This window comes from Grus americana, chromosome 16, assembly GCF_028858705.1.
Source record: "Grus americana isolate bGruAme1 chromosome 16, bGruAme1.mat, whole genome shotgun sequence".
Taxonomy (NCBI): Eukaryota; Metazoa; Chordata; class Aves; order Gruiformes; family Gruidae; genus Grus; species Grus americana.
In genome coordinates this window covers 20,174-28,614 of record NC_072867.1, presented here as the reverse complement: position 1 = coordinate 28,614, position 8,441 = coordinate 20,174, and the positions used below count along the sequence as shown (strand labels likewise).

The 8,441-nt window shown below is 43.0% G+C and overlaps 1 long non-coding RNA gene across 1 annotated transcript; it reads right to left on the bottom strand.

Moving 5' to 3' along the window:
- Positions 1–2,003: 2,003 nt before the first annotated feature.
- LOC129213917 (uncharacterized) lies at positions 2,004–7,308 on the bottom strand. The gene is made up of 5 exons (XR_008579567.1): positions 7,176–7,308; positions 6,615–6,664; positions 4,573–4,726; positions 3,060–3,147; positions 2,004–2,079 (listed from the first exon to the last, which is right to left on the bottom strand). It is a non-coding gene; the product is annotated as an uncharacterized LOC129213917 (long non-coding RNA).
- Positions 7,309–8,441: the final 1,133 nt, after the last annotated feature.

The window sequence follows — 8,441 nt, the reverse complement described above, 5'->3', positions numbered from 1 at the left end:
ACTCCTTCTTGGCACACTTTTCATTCTAAAAGTATATTTTAGTTTTTTCCCAATTTAAAATTCCAGAGTTATCACTTTGATCACAAATGAACTGCCCCATACTCTTATTTCCCTTTCAACATACTATTTGTAATTACTTTCTACAAGTCTCTCCTGCCCAACACCTCGAGATCCACACACTTGAACCAAGCCATACAGTTCCTCCCTCTAGACTGCCCATACCTTGTATTAAAGCTGCTCTTATTGAAGCCTTGACTTGATATTCTCCTAACTAGATCTCCAAATGAGTCAGCTGTCCTCCCTTACCAGTCAAATGTCCTCGGCACACTCGGTCATTTCTTTTTGGTAATGCCTTGCTCTACCTGGGCTTCTTTAAGTCAGCCTCTCGCTGGACTCCTGCTGTGGCTCCAGGTGTTCTCTCACTGCTCTACGAGGAGGTCTGGTCACCGAGGTACGCACCCGGGAGCCACAGGCTAGGTCTGAACTAATGACAGGCTGAACAACAGGCCTGAAAACAGGCCACGGACTGTTCGCTGGCCTGATCGGGATTAGGAACAAGATCACCCCAGTGCTCATTAACACCTGGACATCTAGCTTGAACCTTTTTGTAGGTCTCCGTTGCCAGTCATTAAGTCGTACACAGGCTGTGTAACACATACAAGATAACGCCCGCACTGGAGATTGCATAAATCCCCTCTCGTTCAAGTTCTGATAGTCTGATGGTCAGACAGGTGACCAGACGCAGGGCACAGGCAGTACTGACCAGCAAACTATTTACATGTGACTGGCCCGTTTTATCCCCTTGCCCCTCTATTTTCCTACTCTTGTTCCTCACAAAGTCACCGGAACGCCTCCCGTGTTCCTGCCCTTAAGATCCCTTAAGTCCTGCGTGAACTGCTTTTCCCCTGCATCCCACAAAATGCCCCACTGCTGGGCAGTAACCCCCTAGTCCAAAAGGTGATATGCAGAGCTGCCCCCGATGAATCCTCCAGATAGGTTTCCCGCCCGGATGCTGGGGCTGAGAGCTCTGATGGGACGGACAGCCCTGGGAGAGGCCCAGACAGGGTGGCTGTTCCTCCTCGCTTTGATCTGGGTGTCTGCCATTGCACACCCACGCGCTCCTCCGGGCTTGTGCAGATAGGGCTTTGATGGACTGATGGCCTTGGGAGTAGCCCGGCAGGGTGTTATGTGGGCTCCCCCTCCTGCCACTGTCTCTCTGAGCGAGTGTGCAGAGGAGGTCTGTCACAAAACCTAACACTGATCAGCTCAACTACTGCCGCATCCTTTTCTATCCTTAAGTACAGTCTCGCCCCATTCTGTTCCATCCAGAAATCTCCTACAAGGATTGTTGGACTGACTGCCTTAATCACAACTATCCTTCTCCTTAAAACCTTAGAGGTTCTTCCCCCTCACTTCAAACATAAAGTTAATATGGCCTTTTACAATTTCACCTTATTCCTCATGTTATTTCCCACTGAGTGCCGGGATGACAGCTCCTAATTACAGGCCCAGACAGCAGCTTCCACCGACTACCTGCTAAACACAAAAATGAACACCACTATCTTCTCCCCTGCTGATCGTCACACTCTGGAGGAGCTTTCCATACTCATCTGGCAGCCTGCCTGCCTGCCTGCCTGAAAATTCTTGCTGCGCTGCTCAAAACCGTGAAAACTGCCATGCTCCTGCTGCAGCAAGATCACTCTTTCTCATTCTGAGGAATACTGTCCATTTCTCTCTATTCCCACCCGTCCACAGCCATCTGTTGCCTTTTATCTTGTCAGCATTTTGGAAAAGCACTGGTTTTTTTTCCTCTGAATACCTGTTCTGAGCTCACTACAGTGCAGCTCTAGAGTCCGTGACTATGGCTTGTAATGTCAATAGCAACACAGATTCTTTTAACAGAAGAAAAATACTCAGTAGTTCAGCTCATCTCAATTGTTTAAGACAAGGCTCTTGGCTAGAGCATAGTAAAAAAAATTTAAACCAGAACTAACCTACAATGCCACCTTGATTATCAGCTATTTCTTTGTCAGCTCTTTGGATTTCTTTCTTTCCTTGTGCATACATATCGAGGTTCTCCTAAATAAAAGAAACAAGAAGGATCAGTCACAAACATGCAGAAAACCTGACATGGGCATATTTAGTGCCTATACAGTAACATTATCAAAGCACTCCATGTACACAAAAGATTAAATTAAGGTACGGGAGAACAGGAACATCATTCTGGCACCCAGGATTAATAACAAGAATTTCTGCTCTAAAATAGGGTTTTGTACATGTGATAGTTAAATACTTAAATACAAAACCGAGTGTATCAATTAATCACAGGTTAATAATCCAAGAACCCAGGAAAAAGCAATTTCTAGCAGATTAAAAAAAAAAAACCCAAACCCCACATATGGGCATTTGAGACATGATGTATAAAGTACTATGGACAATTCTGGTTTCATTAAAAAAAAAAAAAAAGTAATTTAGATCTAAGCAAAAACCTGTGAAAGCAGGCTATGAAGATGTTTAAAAAACGAAGTGCCTGTCATTCAAAAGGACAGTAGAACTTAATTTATTGAGCAAAACTAAGAGGAAATATGATTGCTGTATATAATTTTAACCTCAGTTCATCTAGGGACAGAGGACTTCTTAAGCTCACAGGCCAGGCTGGCACAAAACCAAACACAGATAAATCAGACATCGACGAATTCAGTTTTTAGTAAGATCTGAAGTGAAAACCCAAGCCCTGAAACAGCTGTTTGTAAACAGCCTCCATTCAAAAATCATAAGGCCATTCAGAAAGTGTAGTATAAGACATGTATTTCAGCATATTACTGCTTTTTCATGTCTTCTGAAGATTTTTCCTCCACCCACCCTTAGAGTGTATCTGTAGCGTGACCATAACAGTAAGATGTTAAACTATAATTAGAGAGCAAAAACAAATGTTATTGTAGACTACACTATTCTTTGGAATAAGTTATTTCAGCTAAATTAAAATCACAACTAAATAATTTCCCTATGTGGAATACACTACTTATACAAAAATAGTAAAATAGATTAGTATCTCCTACATCGTGGAACACCCCAAGGTCTTCCATCATTCGCCGTCTATGCATCTTCTCCATGTCATCCATTTTTTGCAAGACTGCTTCTGCAGTACTACGACAAAAAGTTGACATGTAAGAACAAAGATAGGCAAGTACAAACAAAAATATTTAAAACAGTACACATAATCAGCATGACATTTTAATAGAGTATGCACAAAGTAAGAGTCGTTGACACTTAACCAAGTTTTTTAACACTACTTAAAAATCAGGTCAAATGTTTACTTTTTTAGAGAGAGAGTTAAAGAACAAGCGATTGAGGATTTGCAGACACTGTTTTCGGGTTTATTTTCCCCTCTCACTGAACACAGTAAAAAAAAAAAAAAGAAGAATCTAATTTAGTAGGAAAAAAAATTCTGAAGATCATAGTAATGTAACAGAAAGAAATTATAGCAGTTTTTAATAGCGCTTAAGTTGCTCTGCATGATAGCATTAAGTCATGTTTAGTTCACAGCCTTCCTCAGACAACAGGTTGCTTATTCTTCTCTCAACTGTAATTTAAGTTTCATGTTGATTTCCCATGACTATATATGCTGGAAAAAACCCCATCCCGCTCCTGTTCCAGTTCACAAACTTTTCAGAAAACAAGGTCAATTTGGGCTTCACAAAGGTCATTAAGCCATGGACAGACAGGCAGAAACACTAGGACTACATCACTTTGGCTGTATCCAACTTTCCTCAGTATCTCAACTCAACCGAGCATTATACAAATATTCATAAGCATGGAAGAAAAGTTAATTAAAAATGAAGGCGCTTCTGATGCTAAGAAAATCGATTTAGAGGGCAAGTTAAATCTACTGAAAGTCACACCGTAAAGTGAGTGTTTTGGTTCACAAGACAACACATAAACCCACCCAGCCCGTACATAGAAGGTGCTCTAGTATGAAGATCTCTCTGCAACTGGCAATCACAAAATGAAGACACCGGGGGCCAATTTAAACATTGGCTGTGCCCAAACTCTTTACACGTGAAGCACTTCCCAAATACATCCTCACACACACACACACACACTCCAACCTGGAAGTCTTAAACAGCCACAAGCATCTATTTCCAAAAGACTCGGGTTAAACAGCTTGGCTGCGAAGGACAAAGGCCCACACGTTACCTAAATCACTGTATTAACAATAATTACAGGACATACTGGCACAGGCAGAGGCAGAGGCAGAGGAGGACACCCTACCCTACCTGACCAACAGCAATGGAATGTTAGCAGAGGTTGCTTAACAACATTCCTGGGACCCTGGTGGGACTCTGCAGTGGAGGGCACCTGAGCCCAGCAGTTATCACAAGGCCATATCCTATATGTAGTCTCAGCCTAACCACTGAATACATTTAGCTCTTGCTACCAGGAACAGTAATACCTTTTTCTGTTGTCAAAAGAAGGAGAAAGGTGCTAGCTGATACTATGCCATAGCACAAAGGCTTGCTAGTAAGGCTCATTTTAGTAGCTTTGCAAGATGATGACAAAAATCTCACTCACTTTGTTATAAGTTTGTCAAATAAAACAGATTGATTTGTAGTGGTGTAATGGCTTTGTCAAAGCCTGCAGCTTCGGCGGACCTCCAAATCCCCATTTTCTTCATGGACTTGTTCTGCAGCTTTTGCATCAGCTCTAGTCTTCAGTGTCCTGTTGACTAAAATACGTTAATGTATGAAATATTTTGAGACAGAACATATGTTATTCCCTTTATTTCACCGTTATTCTAGTAAAATGTAAAAAAAAATCTGCCGTGGATTTTTTCTTTAAATACTGAATTAGAAGTTATTGTCACGACCACAGCATTCAACTTAAATGACTTATGTTAAAAGCACGACTTGTATAGCAACTTTTTATTAGTCTAGAAAGCCAGTCTGATGAAAACAAACACGCAGTTTTTGTTTCATGCAGGAGGCAAGTTTATTCCAGTTACTTCTTTCTGGAAAAGTGAAAACAACAAATAGGTCTCTCTAAGGTGTTTTCACTCCATTCATGTAAAATTGTACCTGATAGTTTGGTTTTTTAAAAAATGTTTATGTGGGAAGTCTCTTCTTAGGATGCATAGTTTTAGTACACTGTTTAAGCATACATCACTTTCATTTTCTGCATGGTGACACAAAAGCTCTAGAAGATAAGAAATGTCTCCAGATAAACGCCCCAATATCAAAGAGCTCAAACGCTTGCTGCTTTAAAACAACATCTGCCCAGTACTTACCACGCAGCATCCTTTGCCACAGGTTCGTTACTTGCACTATGTCCTGGGTTTGCATGGCAAAGTTTTGGTAGCGGGGCAGGGCTACAGAGGGACCCGCGCTGGAGCTGTCTATTCCTGAAGGACTGCACCCCGTGGAAGGGACCCACGCTGGAGCAGTTCGTGAAGGACTGTGCCCCGTGGGAAGGACTCGTGTTGTGGAGACGGTGGTGGAGGACTGTCTCCCATAGGAGGGACCCCACGCTGGATCAGGGGAAGAGTGTGAGGAGTACTCCCTCTAAGGAGGAAGGAGTGGCAGAGACATGTGAGGAACTGATCACAACCCCCATTCCCCGTCCCTCTGTGCCGCTGGTGGGGGAAAGGAGGGAGAGAAATCAGGAGTGAAATTGAGCCTGGGAAGAAGGCGGGGGGTCGGGGGGGGGGAAGGTGTTTTAAGATTTGGGTTTATTTCTCCTTACTCAACACTGATTTGATTGGTAAGAAATTAATTTTCCTAAGTTGAGTCTGTTTTGCCCATGACTGTAATTGGTGAGTGATCTCTCCCTGTCCTTATCTCAACCCACAAGCCTTTCATTATATTCATCCAGCTGAGGACGGACAATGATAGAGCGGCTTTGGTGGGCACCTGCCCTCCAGCCAGGGTCAAGCCACCACACACTGTCATTAAAATAATTAAGAGAGGTCAGTGAGAAAGTAGAGCACAATTAGAACCTGAATAACTACAGACAAAGTGCATTTCAGGCCCCTTCCCGTGTTCAGCCTGCGCCTGGCAGGATTCTGCCTGCAAATAACAGATTTTGCCAGCTGCCAGCAAGCAGCTTCACGGCACCAAGCCTGTTCGTGTGCTCCGCGCCGCAATTCGGTTCCAAGGTAAATCGCTGAACTTCAGGGACACCTTCCTCATGTCTGTGGGTTTGTGCTTCTCATGACTGAATTACTTTTTAACTCACATAGAATACTGCAATATTCCCTCCTATTTGCAAGAACGATTGATTTTCAATCAATTTGTGTCCTGCAGACTCCAGAAGATCCATGTCACGAAGAAACCCAAGCCAAGGAACAGGTTCTCCAGTGCCTAAGAGCAGGCTGGGATTCACACTGCGTTCTCCCCAAGCCTGCAAGGAATTAATAGCATATCCTCCTGTTTGCACCTACCTCTCTTCATACAACTCATAGGAAATTCACTGCCTTTGAGGTACCTATTCTCACAACTTCAGCTGATTTTGGCTGATGAGTTCAGAAGTTTTGGGAGCCAAGTTCAATAGAGTGACCAAAGACAATCCTTCTCAGAAACCAGGCTAAAAAGGAATCCTAAGGAATTATCACTACTTACCTTCTTTATATTCTTCTTTTTTTGGGTCTGATTTCGGCTTTGCCAACTGCCTACATTAAGAAAGAAGACAGAGAAAAGGAGAAAAGAATTGTTGTATTACAATTTTTGTATTATAGCATATCATATCGTATTGCATTGTATAGTTCCCCCTCAAGACTGGGGAACTTCACCAAGTTTACAATCCGGTGCTCCACATCATGCAAAAAAAAGCCTGTGGACCACAAGGATTCAGATGTCTGCTGCATACCATATGCACAATTCCATAAGGACAGACATTTCCTAACCTGCTAACCTTGAAGTCTCAACAGCACAAATAACATCTCAGTAATCAAAGCGGAGGAGAGATCTCAAAGGAGTTGGGAAGAGATACATGTTTTTTATACAAGCAGAAGACTTTTACTAAGAAGAGGGATTCCAGTTCTAAGATACTGGCACTGGTATTAACATAATCGTATCCCTCTGCAGATTTTTAGCTGTAGGTGTATCGTGATGTGACTCGTGCATGCTTTCACTTTTCATTCTAGAAATTGAACAGAGATTGAACACCTAGAAATACAATACCTTGTAAAGTGTCTTCGATTGACGTTTTCACTTAATATTTCCATGCTTTTGTCAAAGCTAGAGTCTGAACAGGGCGGCATGTTTTTTCTCATTGATCTTAAAGAGTGTCCATTGAAACATCCCATTTTGCCAGAGGAAAATTCCTAGGGAAAATAAAAAAGGAAATAAGAATGTATTTAGCTGAACCACATGTATGGAGTTAAGAAGGAACTTCTGCCTCATTTAGGCAAGTTTATTCTGTAACACTCCTGATTCAATAGCGGTGCAACTAACAGCAGGTAACTTGTACACCAAGAAGGAGCTCTCAGAAAAAAAGCCCAACTTGCAAAGCTAAAGCTCCCCTCTGCCACACTCTTCTTGTGGACAACTTGAGCTTAATATCCTTTGGAAAAGTTATTGCGGCAAAGCCTTTCATACAAACTTAGTGTTTCATTAAAAACCCCCAAATCTTTTATTTCAAAAGTTGGTTCAGAGGAGCAGTCGAGCTTGACTTTGCATGTTCTGGGATTAAAATCTAGCTAGGAGAGTTTCTCTTCCTCTCTCTGTTCCATTTATAACTGCATTCAGAGGCACATGAAAAGATTTCCTTCAAGAGGATGGTATTTGTCCCCGGGAAACCAAAGGGAACTCAAGATACACTTTTTTATGGCTGTTGATCTTGTTCACATTGGCATTTCTGCAAGGAGGGTGAGTACTATCACCTTTCCTATGTGAGGGGGAAAGCTATACCCGTGAGAGGGGGGGCTTGTTCAGTTTGTTCAGCCAACCCAAAGTTTCATTAGGAGTACGCCAAACTAAGTCTCACACCGAAAAGGGCAGAAAACAGACCAGATTCTTTCACTTCTTGACACTAACTTTACCAAGAGGTACTTCCATTAGTAGCTGATGGAGATGATAACAGAAGCGTGAAGAACGCGGCTACAGGAGAGCAATGACGCACACGCAATGCCCTTGCAGTGCCACACAGCGAGAGCTGTGGCCGCCCGCTGCTGGAGGGTCAGCCCTGAGCCACAGAGCTGGGCGATCCTGACGGTCTTCTCTTCAGACAGCCTTGAACAAGTCATCCCCAACGTTCACCGCACAACTGGCCGTGATAAGACAGGCCTTTCGACGAGGAGGATTTCAATCACCTTTCCTTCATCGCTCGTTTTAAAGAGCGCCTCGCTTCCTGCAGTTCTCCAAGCTGGTGGAGCGAGGCCTCGTGGTATGCTTCCCATACCTGGCTTTAAGTTGGGGCATCTGAGATGAAACCCCTGAAGATATTTT